At 36.8% G+C, this 20425-nt stretch overlaps 1 pseudogene; it reads left to right on the forward strand.

The window, feature by feature from the left end:
- The first annotated feature begins 8108 nt into the window (after positions 1-8108).
- LOC116583127 lies at positions 8109-8533 on the forward strand (annotated as a pseudogene).
- Positions 8534-20425: the final 11892 nt, after the last annotated feature.

A 20425-nucleotide genomic window follows, 5' to 3' on the forward strand; every position in this document is an offset into this window, starting at 1 on the left:
GTCCACACAGGATAATTCATCTATGTCATTGCCTAACGAGACACCTGCCAAAGGAAGAAATGGAATTTAAAAGGAAAGCTAAAGGAGTTCTGGAGTTCTCTAATGCAGAGGGAAAAGTCATGTATTTTTTGTAGCCATTCATATGCAATTTAAGGGAACTTGCATTTCAGTGATTTATACTGTATCTCCCGGTTTGGATTTTACAATTTAAAGAACCATGTGTAAATCATCAGAAGAGACATGGCTGATCAGGTTGAAAGAAGCTATTTTGTAAGGGAAGCTCATTAACAGACTCTTAACCCAACAACATTTGTCAGCAATGTTGTCCTTTCTATATCTTTGGCAAGCATACTGCTAATTGTGCATGAGAAATAGAATATACCTACGACTGAAGAAGAAATTCCTGCATATTTAATTGGTGTCTGGTACTCTTTTCTGACCTATGCCCTCATAAAATTTCCTGTTGAACAATTGCCAACTTGGACCAGGACCAACTTCATGTAAAGTAAATTCACTTACTCTTGCAATTCCAATATATTAATAAAACCGGTCAACAGAAATGGCAAAGTGGCAAGTCCTACTCTGATGGTTTGGACTCAGAATTTAGTGGCAATTGTTCTTTTGAATGTAAACAGGTTGAATAAAGTTTAAAGGTTTCAAAATTAAGGAAAACTTTGCATGTTGAGGTTTGTGTTTACCTTGAAACCTGAAATTTTCAAAATATATTCACCCAATTATCTTTAGAGCTGTTGAAGAAATAATGATGATAGTCCATACCCTTCCAGCAAGAACAAGAGTTAACAGAATTTATTACTGTGCAGTAAGGAAAGGGAAAAGAACATTGATGACCAATTCTTAAAAATTCCTTTGTCCTCAATATTCCATCAAATGCTCCAATTCCAATGCCTTAGTCTGCACAGGCTGCCATCATGAAATAGCATAGACTGCCTGGCTTAAATAACAGATACTTATTTCTCACCTCTTTGGAGGCTGGGAAATCCAAGATTATGGTGCTAGCTGATTTGATCGCTGTGGTGAGAGCTCTGTCCTTGGCTTGCAGATTGTCTCTTTTACACTGTGTCTTCCTGTGGGGAATAGAGGAAGAGGGAACTCTTTTGTGTCTTTTCAAATAAAGGCATTAGTCCTATCAAATTAGGGCCTCACCTTGATGACCGCATTTAACACTAATTACCTCCCATGGGTCCTATCTCCAAATATAATCACATTGAGGTTAGGGATTTCAACATACAAATTTTGGGGTGCACAATTTGATCCATATCACTCAATTTGTGATAGTCTAAAATGATCATGAATTTGTGTAAGTTCCATTAATAGGTGAGAAATTGTCAGAGCACTAACTACTCAAGACTAAATCTTATAATTTCAGTGTCTAAAGAACACCATCTTTACCTACCGTTGTTAATAACTGACTTTGTGGTTGTTATTAGTAGGAAAATCAACCAAGTTCATTTTAACAATGTTATAAGCTTAGTTATTCATCCAGATAGTTAATTAGATACCAAACCTCTAATCTCATCCTGTATATCACCGTATCTCTTCCTCTTCCCTTTTTGATTCTTACTACAACTCCTCCTATTGTTAAGTGAATAGCACTTTTCTGCTTCAAAGGGAAAGAAATAGAAAAGGTGCTCAAACTATTTTATTTGTTTTTAGTAGTAAATTACTTGTGTGTGACTTACTATCAATTATCTTCCCTTAAGGAATGTCTGAAGTGCTGCTCTAGTTGCCTGGGATTATTACCTCAGTGATGCCTGTTGGTGATTATGACTCCTTAGCTGGGTGGCACTCATTACTCAGTGCCAGGGTAGTGGTTTTACATCAACATCATTTGCAACTATGGACAGAACCTTCTTTGTTTCTGTTTAAATATTATACGAATCTTGTCTTACCTGTGCATTGGAATGAGGTTTAGCATAAAGATGGAGGGGGTTCAAATGCAATCTGAAAATAATACTGGCAAATAGCTTTGGGACTTACTGTTTAAAGTTAACATACATTTATTTAACAGTATTTTTTTTTAAGATTTATTTATTTATTTATTTGACAGGCAGAGATCACAAGTAGGCAGAGAGGCAGGCAGAGAGAGAAAGAGGGAAGCAGGTTTCCTGCCGAGCAGAGAGCCTGATACAGGGCTCGATCCCAGGACTCTGGGATCATGACCTGAGCCGAAGGCAGAGTATTTAACCCACTGAGCCACCCAGGCGCCCCAACATACATTTATTTAAGATATTGAATTATACCTTCAAAAAGCCATCCTATAAAACTGGGAGGTTAAAAAAAATAAAAAGGTAAAATATATTTGCATCTGTTAGAAAGTCTGAACCATAACACTTTATAAATTATCTCTTTGACTCAATTTCATCTTTTAAATGAAACTTCTTTTAGAAATGCATTGCTTATCTTGGCCCCAATAAAATTCATCCCTAGAATGAGAGTAGAAGAGTTTCTTCCACTATAAGCTGTATATATCTCTCAGCAGAAGCCTGTGAAAGTAATAAATTTATCTCTGTTTTGAAGAGTCACTGCTTATCGGGTGGGCAGAGATTTGGGGGTTGGAGGTTATTGAGAAAGTACAAAAAATCCCAAGATACTTTCAGGTATAAGTGCATGAGAAATGGTTTCATGATATTTTGTGAATGGGGTCCTTAAGTCTCCTCTTATTAAGCACTGAACATAAGGAATTAATAGACATCATTAAATCACACCAAAACTTTCTTAAAGTAGAAAGCTCTATGTTAAGAGGGTAAATGTGTTTTGAAAGGGAGAAACTAAGCCAAGTGCATGAAATCTAATTTTTTCAACTTTCCTAATGATAAACATTTTCTCTTAATGGTAAAATGTGGTAAAAAAAAAAAAAAAAACCACTACATATGGTAAGAAATAAACCATGAATTCACAGAAATATGAAGTCTTTATCTGCTTGATAAGAACTTATAAAAAGAATTTTCAAAATTAGATTATTTTCAAATAGCTTACTAAATTCAACTTTTAACTTAATTTAGTTAAGCAATGTAATAAAGTACAAAATATAAAAAAAAAACTTTTTGGAGGTTTGCTGAATAATAGATGGAATTACAGTAGACAGGTAAATGTGGAAAACTTGGCCAAGATCCTGTTGGCACTTTAGGTTCATTAAAAACATTTAAAGAATGTCCATTCGTTAAAAAAAAAAATGGTAAAATCATTGATTTGACCTTTTGCTTAGTGGGAGTGTGAAAATTGGATCTTGGAGGCAACAGATGAGAATGGGATTGATTTAGGCCTTTGAAGTAAAATAATATCTCCAGACAGTCATGCCATGGAAGCCACAAAGCAGAGAGTGAACTCAATAAAACACTGTGGATAAGAATATATATTATGTGAAGGATCTAGGAAAGTTAATAGCAGAATATTTCAGCCATGTCTCATAGACAAGGACCTACCATCTGGAGAACAAGATGATTCAAAGGTAGATGCCAAGAAAAAATTTTAAAGGAAATAGAGAATATAAAAACATTTCTGGGCCTATCTGGTAGGCAGAGACTCACTCAATCATGGAAAATAGCAAGTTGTTTAAAAATGATTAAAATTGGGACGCCTGGGTGGCTCAGTGGGTTAAGCCTCTGCCTTCGGCTCAGGTCATGATCTCAGGGTCCTGGGATCGAGCCCCGCATCGGGCTCTCTGCTCAGCAGGGAGCCTGCTTCCTCCTCTCTCTCTCTCTGCTTGCCTCTCTGCCTACTTGTGATCTCTCTATCAAATAAATAAATAAAATCTTTAAAAAAAAATGATTAAAATTTTTATTGCAAAATGTCAACCACCACCCATTAATAAATTATGGCTAATTAAAGAAAGTCTTTCTAGAGAAAAGAAATTGGCTCTTTTGTATTATATGTCTAACATTATGTTTACATTATCAATGTGTTTACTATAATATTTTAAATTTAATGCCTAGTATTTGAATCCTTACTCTTGTGTAATGCTGCCATAATGTTCCCTCTTCCTTTAATATGGAGTAGCTGCATTTAAATGGAAAGCTGTAGCATATTTAAAAAGAAAACTGAAGGTGGTCAGATCTGAATGAATAAACCCAACCAGATCACTTACATACAGGTTTACTAAAGCTGTGCTTTCCCTGTTGCTTGCTGGACTAATATAATCTGTCATGGCAGCAGGGAGGTCTCTAAGACATTCACATTCCTTTCTAATGAGTTAACTTTCTACCCTGTAGCAATATCAGATGTCTTTTAAATCAAGCAAGGAGAAGCTGTATGCTAGAGGAAATGACCTGGGGAGCCTTGAGTTTATCATGGTTTTAGATTTTTTTTTTCCTTTTATAACTACACTAGGAGCAGTTAGTGATGCTACCATTGTGTTTGATCTAAAATTCTTAAATCGGGGCGCCTGGGTGGCTCAGTGGGTTAAAGCTTCTGCCTTCTGCTCAGGTCATGATCTCAGGGTCCTGGCATCAAGCCCTGCATTGGGCTCTCTGCTCAGCAGGGAGCCTGCTTCCTCCTCTCTCTCTGCCTGCCTCTCTGCCTACTTGTGATCTCTGTCTGTCAGATAAATAAATAAATCTTTAAATAAAATAAAATAAAATATTTGAATCAAGAAACTAAGATTAGTTTGAAAATAACTTGTTTAAAAACCTAGAGTATTACAATATTGATGCTCATAAGAGTCTTAAATATGTCGTTAAAGTTACTTGAAAATTCCTCAAGTTGATTAACTGGTTAACCTAGGGAAGCTTAATGTTCTACCCTTAAATGTCTTTTGTTTGAATCTTTACTTCTGAAACACAGTCAGATTTGTGCAAATTAACTTTTTATTATTTATAGTTTTTTCTTGAAATGATTTTGTCTCATGTAAAAAAATATTTAAGAAATTCACTCCTACTAGTTTGTGAATTGTTTGACCATCTTACATATACAATTTTCTTCCTTATAAAACAAAATGATGGGGCACCTGGGTGGCTCAGTGGGTTAAAGCCTCTGCCTTCAGCTCAGGTCATGATCCCAGGCTCCTGGGATCAAGCCCCACATTGGGCTCTCTGCTCAGTAGGGAGCCTGCTTCCATCTCTCTCTCTCTCTCTCTCTGCCTACTTGTGATCTCTCTGTCAAATAAATAAATAAAATTTTTAAAAAATGATAAATTTTGTGGTGATGTCTGTTATTTTAGGCCTTGGCTATGTAGTATGCCATACTAAGATCATAGAGTGACAGAGAAGAAAAGGTAAAAAAAAAAAGGAAAAACAAATGAGCATGAGACTCAAAGATATTTATCTCCGTAAGTAAGCCGGTATCCAGTAAGCCCTCAAGAGCCAAAAATCAAATAACAAGCTTGATTATTATTTCCCCCTCAGTCTCAATCGAATCAACATTGGCCAGTTGACTGAGGTCAATGGCAAGCCATAGTCACACAATGGCAAGCCATAGTCAACAGTCTGTTTGGCTCCTTGAAAAATCATCATCTCTGGTTCAGATCATATTCACTGGCTTATATGACTCAGTCCTACTTCACTTACTTCAGTTAAGTGTTTATCTAATTAAGGCTAGACAAGATAGTTTATCCAAATAAGATAATGGTACAAATATTCTTTCTCTCATCCTACACAGTACTTTTTATTGTCTTTGCTAGACTTTATACACAATAAATTTTTGTATCTCTAGCATTCATTTTTTATTAATATTTACAGATCCTCATTTAGTTTTACTTGGAATAACATTAGGCATTACTGCAAGTTTGCATTCTGAGGTAGATCTTCCATACATAAGAACTCTAATTTAAAGTGTCAGGATTGTAGTCATTAAAACTGTTTACCAATATTCTGTTCTCTCATTCCTTGGGCACCTGGCAGCATTGCACTCCCTCACTTCCATAGATGTTGTCATGTCATTTTCTTTGGCCAGTGAAATGTGAGCAGAAGTGCACCTTCTTACTTGCCCATGGAAGTGTTATGAACCAGTCTGTCCTTCAGCATGTTCCCTTTTCTCTCTGCCTCCATGAATATGTGTCCCATCAGCATGGGTCTTACAGGGAAGACAATAGGTGCAGAGAAGACAGAGAACATGAATGAAATTAAATTTATTATTTTTTGATCCACTGCGATTTAGGGGTTAAAGCTATGGAAGCTGACTGCACCAACTGACAGACTGGAAGAACTACCAAAGTTTGAAATCTATTTCCAGATTAAGAGAATATTTGGATTTTGAAAAATATGATAATATGAACTTGTTTTTCTAGTATGTGTAAACTGGGTCTTCCTCATAGAGTAATTCTAGAAACAATACCTTCCATATTGACTTGTTTATGACTAGATATAGGTTCAGCCATGTGAAATAGCCTGTATTTGACCCGTTTTTAGTGTAAAAATGGCAATTTCCTACAGTTTACCTAATAAATGTCCTGATGATACTATATTGTTTTGTGTATCTAAGGGAACTACACATTGTGTCTTAGTAAACTGCTGAATAGAAATAAGATTACTCACATCTAGTATTTGCTTAGAATGTAATCTTATTTCATTAATGCCTTATGTTTAGGACATTAAAAAGTTAGGCCAAATAACACAGTGTTATTAACAAACATTTGTCTTTTGCAGACATGACCTAATGCATTTTTTAAAGTTTTTGTTTTTTAACATGTTAACCATTGCTTGTTTTAGGACACATTCTTGAGGTCATAGACAACATTTATCACACTTAAAATACTATGACACAGGCTATTTTGTTGGTTTTGAAGCTTTTGCCAATGAAAAATCAGATAACTAATTAGCCAATATGGCTTATTTGTTAAACTTACCCACTAAGAGAGCTTTCAAAAAGATTAACATGTATTTTTCATCCTCAGAAAGGGAATATTTCCATTAAAAGACAACACACATGAAATATTTGACTATTACTCAGATTTTTAATTATTGAAATATTATTCCATTAGGGAAAACCCAAATCTACTATACTGAAATAAATTACAAGAGGAATATTCAAAAATGTTTCACTAAGTTTACTCCTATTTGGTTTCATAACTGTACCAAATTAAAGTCAAATTTGAGGTTCTAGTTCTACATGCTTTAGAAAAATGTAGCTTTCTGGTTTCAAGAAACTAAGTTCAAGAATGATAAAACTTTAGAATTTCCAGATGTAATTTCTCATAAAGCTCTTTGGATATCAAATGCATTTACCAAACATTTTGATGAGTTGAGTGTAAATGAATCAGTAACATAAGAATTAAATTTCTCCAAAAGTACATGAGAGCCTAAAAAATTAGGAAAAACAGGGCCTTGGAAGAATTCAGTTGGGTCTTGTCAAATCCAAAGAGTTTCAAAACTATGTTTTGAAGTTTTTCTGAAACTGAAAACTAACTATTTTTGATCATCTTTTGTTACAAATCCGAACTGAATATTGTTTCCAAGTTCTATTGGTAGTAAACAAATTGAAAGTGATTAAGACCATGACCACAAATTCACTTACATAAATAATTTATTATAGCCTTAATAGTTTCATCACATAATTTTTCTATAAATAATATTCCCTAGAGTTCTAAAAATTAAAACTAGAGGAAAGTGAACAGAATGTACAAATATCCAGTTAAAAGACAAATAAGTATTAGGGATGTAATGTATCACATGATGACTATAGTTTACACTGCTGTATAACATACATGAAAATTACTAAGGGGGAGATCCTAAGAGTTCTCACCACAAGGAAAATTTGTTTCTTTTTTCTTTTCTTTTCATTGAATCCATATAAAATGATGGATGCTAATTTAACTTATTAAGGTAATGATTTCATAACATATGTAAGTCAAACCATTGTGCTGTACACCTTAGACTTATGCAATGTTTGCCAATTATTTCTCAATAAAACTGGAAAAATATGAAAAAAACCCTGAATTTCAGTAAATAATAAAAGTAAAAATAAAAAAAATAATCTGGCTCCCCCGGTTCTCGAATTTTCTGTTATCAGTAATATTTTCACAGTGCTCTGAGGCCAAAATAAATCCTTAGGGTTTGTTTATTAAGTAGCTAGGTCTACACAACATAATAAGTTGCACTATTCCAAAAATTTAGAATTTTTTTCTGTGGTACGCCACTGAAAATCTTGGTGTTGTCATGGGCCGCTGCCCTGCCCAGTATTAACCATATTGCATGAACAAGCCATAGCCAAAGTCTCCCTTGGCAGAGGTGTCCCTGATGCCAAGATCTGCATCTTTTATCTGGGGTAGAAGAAGGCAAAAGTAGATTGAGTTCTCTCCCTGTGGCCACATGGCATAGATGAATATAAGCATCTCTCCTCTGAAGCCCTGGAGGATTCCTTATTTGTGCCAGCATGTACATGGTGAAAAGAGGTGGCAAAGATGGTTTTCACATACATGTGCAGCTCCATCCCTTCCACAGCATCCCTATCAACAGGGTGTTGTCCTGTAAGGTATGTGGTGCCCCTTTGGAAAGCCCCAACCCACAGTAACCAGGATCCACATTGGCCAACTCATCATGTCCACCCCTACCAAGCTGCAGAACAAGGAGCATATGATTGAGACCCTATACAGGGCCAATTTCTAGTTCCCTGGCCACCAGAAGATCCACATTTCCAAGGAGTGGGGCTTTGCGGCTGAAAAGCAGCTCATCCCAGATGGCAGTGGGGTCAAATACATCACTAATTATGGCCCTCTGGATATATGGTGAGTGCTGAACTCATGAGAAATTCAGCACTGCCCCTTCCCTATTCATGCCCCACTGATAAATCCTACTTCTTGTCCTAAATAAATAAATAAACTCAAAGAATGTAGTAGTGATATGCAAAACCACTACATGTAAATTAAAAATAATATTTTATTTCATTCTTAAATATTATAATCACTTATTATCAAGTTATGTGTGTCCAGTTGGAGACCACAAAACTTTTCAATTCTTGAAATCTTTATGACATTGCCATCTCAATTCTTGTTGCAATTTTCTGACAGTATTTGATTTTTATTACAGAAAAAAAAAAGGAAAACCCAGGTTCATAAAGATATAACACCATTGAGAGGAATATAATATGACCTAACATTGAAACTGTGAACTGCCTTGACCTAGTAGTTCACATGGTGTCTAAGAGATGTTGAGTGATTTTACATTTTGGGGGGGAAATTTAAAATATTCCATGTCATCTCCACGACTTTGGTATGACACTCCACGGTGCTTAGGATACAGTTTGGGAGTTGAGGGTTTTAAGAATTCTCTTAAATTTATCTTACAACTGTGTCAGGATTTTGAATAGCAACTTATTTATAATGAAGCAAGTATTGCCAGCAATGAAATCTAATATTAAGAAAAACTAATTAGTTTTATTGAACCTTAATAACAGTACTTTATAACACATTATAAGATATTCTTATATTTTAAAAATAGTTTTAACAAATTAAGAAAATAATACAATCATTGGGACTTAGTTTTTTCATAACAAAATAATAAACTTTACTTTGAAGGACTGTTAACTAAAAATTCAATAGTGGGGGTACCTGGGTGGCTCATTCATAAAGTGTCTGCCTTCAGCTCAGGTTATGATCCCAGAGTCCTGGGATCAAGCCCACATCAGGCTCCCTGCTCTGTGGGGGAGCCTCTTCTTCCTCTCCTACTCCCCTGCTTGCGTTGCTGCTCTCACTATCTCTATTTCTCTCTCTTTCTGCCAAATAGATAACTAAAATCTGTAAAAAATTTTTCAATAGAATTTTTTGAGTTTTTTGAAAAATTTTTTACAGATTTTATTTATTTATTTGACAGAGAGAGACATCGCAATCAAGCAGAGAACAGGCAGAGAAGGAGAGAGAAGCAAGCTCCCCGCTGAGCAGAGAACCAGATGCGGGCTCCATTCTAGGACCCTGAGACCATGACCTGAGTCAAAGGCAAAGGCTTAACCCACTGAGCCACCCAGGCACCCCTAGAATTTTTTGTTTTTTTTAAAACTGAAGATATAGGTATTAATATTTGTGTTAAAAAGGAATTTCAGGATATGATTTTTTTTTAAGATTTTATTTATTTATTTGACAGAGAGAGATCACAAGTAGGCAGAGAGGCAGATAGAGAGGAAGGGAAGCAGGCCCCCTGCTGAGCAGAGAGCCCGATATGGGACTCGATCCCAGGACCCTGAGATCATGACCTGAGCCGAAGGCAGCAGCTTAACCCACTGAGCCACCCAGGCGCCCAGGATATGATTTTTTTTAAGGGAGAGTTGATTTAAACATTATTTTATTAAACTCCAAACAGTTTATCATTATAGCATAGAACATAATATGTTAGGGAAAAAAATGAAGTAAGATTTGTTCATCTTGGTGTTCTATACATGAATTATGTCTAAAAAACAAACAAACAAACAAAACACACACACAAAAAAAAAACCCTGATTTTGTAATTGGAGGAATTCACAAAGAAGCCTCTGAGAAAATTTAAATACCAAACAAGTGTTATCTTTAAAGTCAGGTTATATTGATTTTTCAGATAAGGCATATAGATACTTTTTAGTCAGAATTCAAATCTTTGCCCTAAATCTTTAATTAATGGAAGTCATGTGAATATGTCTATAATAAACAAATACTTACAAGACTGTAGAGTCCATATAAGCAAGTTTTGCATGAGTGTAGGATAGCTGTCCAATTAATACAAATATTTATTGCAAGCCCACTATGTACTGGCGTATTTCCAGGTACTCAGGATACAACAATACACAAAGCAAAGGGGATCGCTGCCTTCATAAAGCTTTCATTTTAATGGAGACAGAGAATAAATATGGTAAATAAGTAAAATATTAGAATGTTAGTAATACATGCTAAGAAGCTAAAATAAGTTAGTGGAAGGTGATAGGATATGTTGGGAGGACTGAAAATCTAGAAAATTTAAAAGTCCTCCTCCTCTGGGGAGGATTAAAAATTTATGAAGGGCCTTATTGAGAACGTGAGGAAAGAACCACAAGACGTAAGAAAGCAAACCGTATGAAAATCCACAGGAAGAACATTCCAGAAAGAAGAAAAAACAAGATCCTTCTTGGAAATGAGCCTTTGATGCAAAGATCAGCATACCTGAAATAGAGTGATCAAGAGAGAGAACAGTAGAATTAAAATCAGAGGTAGCAAGGAGCAAGACCACAGTGGGGCTGTAGTAATTTGGAATTTTGCTCATGTGAGAAATCTCTGGAGGGCTTTGAGATAAGTATTTATGTGATTCAACACAGATTTTAAAATTATTGTTTTGGCTACTGTAGTGAGAATAGAATGCAGAGGACAATAAAGAAAGAAGGGACCACCAGAGAGGCTATAGACATAAGACAAAAGATGAGGGTGCTTTGGACTAGGATTTCAATAATGGAATTCATTAGAAGTAGAGATTCTATTTTTATTTTATTCATTTTGTTTTTAAAGATTTTTATTTATTTATTTGACAGAGAGAGACCACAAGTAGGCAGAGTAGCAGGCAGAGAGGGTGAAGCAGGCCCCCTGCTGAGCAGAGAGCCAGATGTGGAGCTTGATCCCAGGTCCCTGAAGGCAGAGGTTTAACCCACTGAGCCACCCAGGTACCCCTATTTTCATTTTAAAGGTACAGTACAGGTGTACCACCCAATATGGCCAAATGCAGTTACTCAAATTTAACACTTTTTTTAGATTTGTTTATTTATTTGGGAAGTGGGGAAGGGAGGAGCAGAGTAAGAGGGAAAGGAAGAGAATCTCAAATAGATTCCCTGCTGAGCACAGAGCCCAACGAAGGGCTTGATGTTAGGACCCTGAAATCATGACCCGAGCTGAAACCAAGAACTGGATTCTTAACTGACTGAGCCACCCAGTTACCCTTCAAATTTAACATCTAAAATAACTACTAAAAGTGAATTAAACTAAAAATTCCATTCCTGTGTTCTCCTCAAGGATTTTGATGGATTCCTTTCAAACATTGAGGTCCTTCATCCATTTTGACTCTATTTTTGTGTGTGGTGTAAGGAAATGGTCCAATTTCATTTTTCTGCATGTGGCTATCCAGTTTTCCCAGCACCATTTATTGAAGAGGCTGTCTTTTTTCCATTGGACATTCTTTCCTGCTTTGTCGAAGATTAGTTGACTGTAGAGTTGAGGGTCTATTTCTGGGCTCTCTATTCTGTTCCATTGATCTATGTGTCTGTTTTTGTGCCAGTACCATGCTGTCTTGATGATGAAAGCTTTGTAATAGAGCTTGAAGTCTGGAATTCTGATGCCACCAACGTTGGCTTTCTTTTTCAATATCCCTTTGGCTATTCGAGGTCTTTTCTGGTTCCATATAAATTTTAGCCGCAGCAACATCTTCCTAGGAACAACGCCAAAGGCAAGGGAAGCAAGGGCAAAAATGAACTATTGGGATTTCATCAAGATCAAAAGCTTTTGCACAGCAAAGGAAACAGTTAACAAAATCAAAAGACAACTGACAGACTGGGAGAAGATATTTGCAAACGACATATCAGATAAAGGACTAGTGTCCAGAATCTATAAAGAACTTAGCAAACTCAACACCCAAAGAACAAATAATCCAATCAAGAAATGGGCAGAGGACATGAACAGACATTTCTGCAAAGAAGACATCCAGATGGCCAACAGACACATGAAAAAGTGCTCCATATCACTCGGCATCAGGGAAATACAAATCAAAACCATAATGAGATATCACCTCACACCAGTCAGAATGGCTAAAATAAATAAGTCAGGAAATGACAGATGCTGGCGAGGATGCGGAGAAAGGGGAACCCTCCTACACTGTTGGTGGGAATGCAAGCTGGTGCAGCCACTCTGGAAAACAGCATGGAGGTTCCTCAAAATGTTGAAAATAGAACTGCCCTATGACCCAGCAATTGCACTATTGGGTATTTACCCTAAAGATACAAACGTAGTGATCCAAAGGGGCACGTGCACCCGAATGTTTATAACAGCAATGTCCACAATAGCCAAACTATGGAAAGAACCTAGATGTCCATCAACAGATGAATGGATCAAGAAGATGTGGTGTATATATACACAATGGAATACTATGCAGCCATCAAAAGAAATGAAATCTTGCCATTTGCGACAACATGGATGGAACTAGAGCGTATCATGCTGAGCGAAATGAGTCAAGCAGAGAAAGACAACTATCATATGATCTCCCTGATATGAGGAAGTGGTGATGCAACATGGGGGCTTAAGTGGGTAGGAGAAGAATCAATGAAACAAGATGGGATTGGGAGGGAGACAAACCATAAGTGACTCTTAACCTCACAAAACAAACTGAGGGTTGCTGGGGGGAGGGGGTTGGGAGAAGGGGGTGGGATTATGGACATTGGGGAGGGTATGTGCTTTGGTGAGTGCTGTGAAGTGTGTAAACCTGGTGATTCACAGACCTGTACCCCTGGGGATAAAAATATATGTTTATAAAAAATAAAAAATTTTAAAAAAATTCCATTCCTCAGTTATGTTAACCACATTTCAAGGGCTCAATAGCTTCTCAAATTTGTGGTACCATATTGGACAACACAGATGTAGATCCTTTCCATTGATAAAGAAAATTCTATTAGATAGTGCTGATAGAACTAACAGTCTTTGCTGACAAATTTGAAGTGATATGTGAGAGAAAGACAGTAATCAAGGATGATTTTTGTCCTGAAGGACTAGAAGAATTGAACACACTGATCTAAGAAAACCATGAGAAAAGCAGACTTGGAGGACATTCCAGGAGCTCAGCTTTAGAAATGTTAAATTTGAGATGTTTATTAGACATTAAATGGAGGTCTCCAGTAGACAGTCAGATATGGGACACCAGGTTGAAGAGAGAAGTTTAGGCTGAAGAGCACAAGCAAGTTTTACTTTATGCCAGGCACCCTTCTGAATACTTGCCTAACTCATCCAGTGTTTACAATAACCTGATGAGCTAGTCATAATTACCATCATTTTATAGATGAAGAAATTAAGGCACAGAGAAACATGCCCTTTCTTGGTAAGTTGAAAGAACGAGATTCTGAGCTGGGACAAACTGTCTCCTCCACAAAAGCTAGTTGGCAAAATAAAGCTGAATGAAACCAAGAAGTGAAGAGAGCTGAATAAAGGGATAGGAAAGGAGAGAATAATACTGATTCGTTCAGCGTTCCTTTGGATTCTGCGAGCTAACCCAAAGATCATTACTACCCAACTGTAGAGGCAATAAAGTCTCCTTTTGGAGCACTTGGGTGGCTCAGTTGTTAAGCATCTGCCTTCGGCTTAGGTCATGATCCCAGGGTCCTGGGATCAAGCTTTGCATCGGGCTCCCTGCTGTGTGAAAAGCCTGTTTCCCCCTCTCCCACTCCACCATTTCCCCTGCTTGTGCTCCTTCTCTCGCTGTCTCTCTCTCTCTGTCAAGTAAATAAATAAAATAAAATAAAATAAAATAAAGTAAAATAAAATGTCTCTTTTTGATCAAGGCATTGCAACCTAAAAAGTTATATAACTTAAAATTTTATTATTATATTAATAATTGCCTAGCATGTGAAATAGTTTCTACTACCTGATACAGAACCAAATACTCTTTTGTGACCTTATAATATTGTGCACATATGTTGTACACACTCTGTTTGGGAACTTATTGGGTAACAGTAACATTATCTCTCTTTTCCCAACTAGATAGTGAGTTTCTTGACAAAAGGGATGGTACACTGCAGATTGTTTGCTCAACACCCAGGACAGTGGTAGATTACATTCTTTCAACTTTGTAGTTTTTAAAATGTCTAAAAAGGAACATAATGTAAGAAAATAATATATATTTGACTTTAAAGAATCAGGGGAAAGTCAAATTAAAAAATTTTTTTAAAATTTTTCTTATTGTGTTATCTATTTCCGTGTAACACATAATCCCCAAACTTAATAGCTTTACACAGTAAACATTTATTATCTCACAGTTCTGTTGTATAGAAATTTAAAAGCAAGGAATGTTAGTAGCCATTTTTGAAGCAGCTTACCATAGTTTATTTTCTAGGCTTTGATGTTTTTATTCTCCTTATATGCAATTCCCCTGCATGAATTAAAGCAGTGTCTAAAACCAAGTTCTCATTACCTAAATCAAGTCCAGATGTGAATAAAGCTTTTTAGGTGTAGTTTCTTGAGTGGAGTGTATTGTGTTCAGGTTCTCTTTTACTGGAGACTTTGAAACTAAAGAGACAATGTATCTTTAGTCCTCCTCGCATACCCAATATACCATGGTGGGACAGAAATAAGGGAAAATGGAAACCAAACATGGATCACTGGTCCGTAACATTTCTGAAATCTTGTCAGATAAATGTTGGGTTTCCTCATTAGGTCCCCAAACCAAGGAATAATTCCAATTGGCTCTTTGCATCTCCATCTGGGCTCTTGGTTCTTTCCTCTGAGTCTTATTTTTTTTTTAATGAAAGGTGACATATGTTTTCAGCTGAGTAGTTTTCTCATGCTGCTTATTGCAATGGCTTTGTATGGGTATAGGGAAGTCCAGTTGCTTCTTACTCTGTGCTGTCACTTTTTGGGCCTTCTGTGAAGGTCAATGGAATTTGTTCCTTTAACCAAAACCATACTTACTAAGTTCTTGGCTATAGATCCTGAGGCTTCCTTTTAACAAATCTCTTGTGTGAGTGCATATTCCCCCCAAAACTTGCCATTAATCTTTCTGAGGTCTTGGCCGGAATGGAACATCTATAGACCATGTTTTTGTTTATTTGTTTGTTTTTGTTGTTGTTGTCTTGTTTTTGTTTTTGTTGTTATTGTTGTTTTTAGCAATGCCATGGAATTGATCTTTTCTAAGAAGATATTTTTTGATTTTCACAACATTTGCCAGTTGGAGATTCTGCGCATTTTAAAAACCAACAAGCTCTGGCTGTATTTTTTTAAAATAATCTTTCTCTTTGTCTAGCTCTCTTTTCAGATTTCACAGTAGACATTAAAAGAAACCAGGCAGTGCCTTCAACACTCTGCTTTGAAATCTCCTTAGTTACATTTTTGGACACATTTTCTACATTTCAGGATACTGCATGTAAGAGTGTTACTAAACTTTCTGTCCCTACAAACCAAGGATTCCCTGTTCTTCCTATTTCCAATACCATCTAGTTCATTTCTTTTTTAGCTCTCCTTGGCAATACCCTTGAAGTCCAGATTTCTGCTAACATTCTCTTCAAGGCAAAAGGCTTTCTTTAACAAGCTCTGCAAAAATCATTTTGACCTCTGCCTTCTGCTTAGATACAAAGCCACTCCTACATTTTTAGTTTTTGTTGTTGTTTTGTTTTGTTTTAACGCAATACCCTACTTCTATGTGCCAAAATACCAATTATCTATTACTATGTAATGTATCACCTCTTAGTAGACCAAATATTGACTATCGCATAGTCCTTGTAGATCAGAATCGGTATTGGTTAGCTGGGTTCTTCTGGTCTGTGGTATCTATAAAAGCTATAGTCAAGTGTCAGAGAGGCTACAGAGAAGTGAAGGCATCAAACTGGGGAAAAGTACTACCAAGCTCACTTATATGACTGGAAAGAGGGAAGATAATGTGGTGAAAATGTCTTGAAAACTTTGAAATGACAAACCTTCTGGCAAAAGCACTAATGGTATATTCTAAAGAGAGAGTCCTAATCTATGGACTGCTCTTGTAGGATGTTCCTGTCTTATTAGGTTCACATGTAGTAAACAAAGCTCGAATCTATGGATGTATGGGCTATAGCTCTGAGGAAAATGTCACATCATCTATGCAACTATCATAGCATCGAATAGAAATATTTTAGCTTTGAAATAATTCTGTTTTTAGGTAAGCACGCATTGGTTAGAGACCTCACATGGTAATCTGTGCCAAATGGTGTAGTGATATGGCAAAAAGGTGGATCTGAGCATAAACATTGTGGTCTTAGAACTCTTTCTGCTTCTCCTATGCCTTTCTATTACTTGTATTCCTGAAGTAGTTAAGTTTGATATTCACTGAGATCTCCGAGGTTTTAAAATGATTTGATAACCTATCCTACTTTGTCTTAGAAACAATCTCAAGTGAAATAAAACATGCATAACAATATAGTGAAATAAAATATCCCAGTGATAAGTAATTAAGGATGTCCTCTGGAACAAATATTTTAAAGGTACTTACCAAACTTTTCATTTGACCTTTTCAATGTGTGTGTGTGTGTGTGTGTGTGTGTGTGTGTGTGTGTGTGTGTGTTTCTAAAAAGATGTAGAGTATTTAGATACATGAAACTTAGGAATTTCCGATTTTTTACATTCAAAGGCAAATAAAAATCTAGAGGGAAAAAGACTTTGTACACAAAGAAAATCCTTAATATCTATCAACTTTCTAAGAATTTCTTTTAATCTTATTTATTTATTTGAGAGAGAGAGAGAGCATGGACAGGGAGGGAACGGGCAAGGGAGAGGGAGAAGCAGACTCCGCTCTGAGCAGTTAGCCTAACTCTGGGCTCAATTCTAGGACCCCACGATCACAACCTGAGCCAGAGGCAGACACTTTAACTGAGCCACCCAGGTGACCCTCTATCAACTTTTTAAATGACAATTTCCCAAAGAGAAAATTGAGAGGAAAAACAAAACAACAACAACAACAGTGCTATCAATAATTAAAACAGAAAAAAATAAAGGAAAAACAGTTGGGCAAAACACAAATTTAAGGGACACATCACTATTTTTACCTATGAAAAATTAAAGAAATGTTTTCAATGGATAATACCCAGTATTTTCCAGGGAAATAGGTTGTGACCCCTCTATTGCTAAGAAAAAAGTGTATTTTAAATGTAGAGGAAAATTTTACATTATGTGTTGTGACCTTTTAAAATGCTTCTGGTTCAGGATGCCTGGGTGGCTCTGAAAGACCCCTGCCCTGGAGAAGTCCCCTCCCTTAAGAGATAAATAGGATGGCTTCAGATGTCCTGACAGCAGCCCAGGGTGGCACATGTGCAATTATCAAGACAGAATGTTGTGTGTACATCCCAGACTATCACAGGACTAATAAAAGATATGAATACCCAAACTAAGGCCCTACAAGATTCTTCTCTCTCTCTCAGCGAATGGTTAAGTTCCTGGTTTGAAGGAGGACTATGGCCAAATCTCCTTCTCGGGCTTCTTATTCTTATCGCCCTATTAACCTTAATATGATGCTTTGTTCCATGTTTCTCTACTTGGTGCCGAGACTCCATTGCTACAATGACTACACCACGACAGACGATCCTTATCGCACGCGAGGACGCCTCTTCACTGTCAGCGCCGGATTCAGCTGCCTCCACCTTTCGTAACTCCCTTATACATTCCTACCCTGATCAATGTTGACCTGAGTAGGTAGGGACAGCTCTACGCCCCTATTCAGCACGAAGAAGTTACAGAAGATGAGACCTTCCACCTTCAACCACCTTAAAGATTTAAGGGTCAAAATTGTTCAGGGGGGAATGAAGGAGCAGGAGGCTGGCTGAGGACAAAGCAAAAGCTGGCGCCTTGCACCCCCCCCTTCATCCGCTCCCCTCCATATGTGTGGCATTCCTCAGGACCCCTGACTGCCCTAAAAGAAGGACAAATGGTTATCTTGCACAGATCACAGTCCTGCAAGGTAGGAGTCTCCTTTGGTTTGCAAATGTCCTTGAGATTTAGAACAAAGAAGTTACCTTATCAATAGCCCTAATGTCACCCTCCCCTCCATGAGAAACGGAAGGAGGCGGAGGTAGAAGGAAAAGTAAATAAAGTTCAATTTCTTCTAAACCTAAATCTCATTAACAAGGATGCTTGATGGCAGGAGTGTGACATTCCACCAGGAGACTCCCAATTGTCTTTACTTAATAAGTAACCAGGCCTTCAATATCCTGGTAGTGCTTTTTTTTTGCATGCGTGGGCTAACCGGCCAGTTCTGCTTCTGTAAGATTGCTTTGTCTGCTTTTCGCGCGGGGTCCCCTGACCCAATCCACTGACGCCAAGTATGCCTGTTCAAAGGATCAATCAATCAGCGCCATCCCCACCCAAAACTTGTTTGTACCTGTCCATAAAAACCCCGCTTTCCCCTCGGTCGGTGTGCTCGGTTAGCTGGAGCTGCCGACCACCCGCCGGTACCTGCGCCCCAATAAACCTCTTGCTGTTTGCATCCAGTGGCAGTGTTGGATTCTTGGGTAAGGGGGTCCGCGGGTCTTACAGCTCTATCTACACTGGACTCAGATCATGATCCTGGGGTCCTGGAATCGAGTTCAGCATTGGTCTCCTTGCTCAGAGGGGAGCCCGCTTCTCCCTCTGCCTGCCGCTCCCCCTGCTTGTGCTCTCTCTCAACCTGACAAATAGATAAATAGAATATTAAAAAAACCCACATGGTAACTTTTAATAAATAAATAAATAGATAAAATGTTTCTGCTCATTAGTCAAGTATTTTCACATCTATAAATTTAAAATAATATTCTGAGATACAAAGATACTTATATAGAAAAAGGGTTAACACATAATACAAATTTTAATTGTCCAAAAATAATAGAATGTTTTCATAAAATATGACACATCCATGGAGTCCATATGTTCTAATGATTTAGAATTATAGATTCATAATGATAGTTACTATCTACTAGTGATAGCTTACATTCACTGTGTGTTTCTTAAATGTCAGGCATTGTTTCCATACGCATATTAATGTGATCATGTATCTGCATGAAACATAGACTATGGAAATAGTTATTTCTGGATTGTTTGATAATGGGCAACTTCTATTGTATCTTTTATACTTCTTCGCATTTTAAAGTCCTTCTATGGTAAATTTTTTTTTCTATTTAATAATGACAAAGGAAATATCTTCATAATAAAAGGAACTAAAATGCTTTTCATTTCCTGCTAATGGCCTAGGTCTGAGTGAGCAATTGGTGAAGGGAATAAATCAATCTCTAAACTTTATGTATATTCTATTATAGCAAAAAAGATACAAAGACCTACTTTTTATTATACCCTGTTCCTTGCCTTCAAGTTGAATATCATGTTTTTAGAAGAAAAAGAAATACATATACTTGTTATATTTATAGTTAAAAAGCAGGGATTGGTTTTGAGAACATTTGGACATTCCAACAATAGTTTATTGAAGTGAAAAAGTGGTATTCTATGAACACAATTATTTATTTTTCACACTGTACTAACAACTATGCTTGGTGCTGTGATAGAAGGTTGAATAAATGAGTGCTCTTAGGAAGAAAGAGAAGTTAATCACTCACCTTTTAAACCATTCTCTCAGAGTTTATTGTTCCTAGACAGGCTGCAGAACAAATGTCCACATATCTTTGGCCTCCAAAAAAGATATCTAGCCTCATTCCCCTTAAAAAAGTTCTTGCAAAACACTCAAGAAAAAGCAAAGTAGCCTTTGATGTTTTTGTAAGCTAAGAACTATAAACAAGGGGAAATAATTCCTGGCCTTGTATTTTTAATTCTGTTCTGTTATGCTAAATCATTTTGTAATCAATC

The sequence above is a fragment of the Mustela erminea genome, chromosome 2, assembly GCF_009829155.1.
Source record: "Mustela erminea isolate mMusErm1 chromosome 2, mMusErm1.Pri, whole genome shotgun sequence".
NCBI classification, from domain to species: domain Eukaryota; kingdom Metazoa; phylum Chordata; class Mammalia; order Carnivora; family Mustelidae; genus Mustela; species Mustela erminea.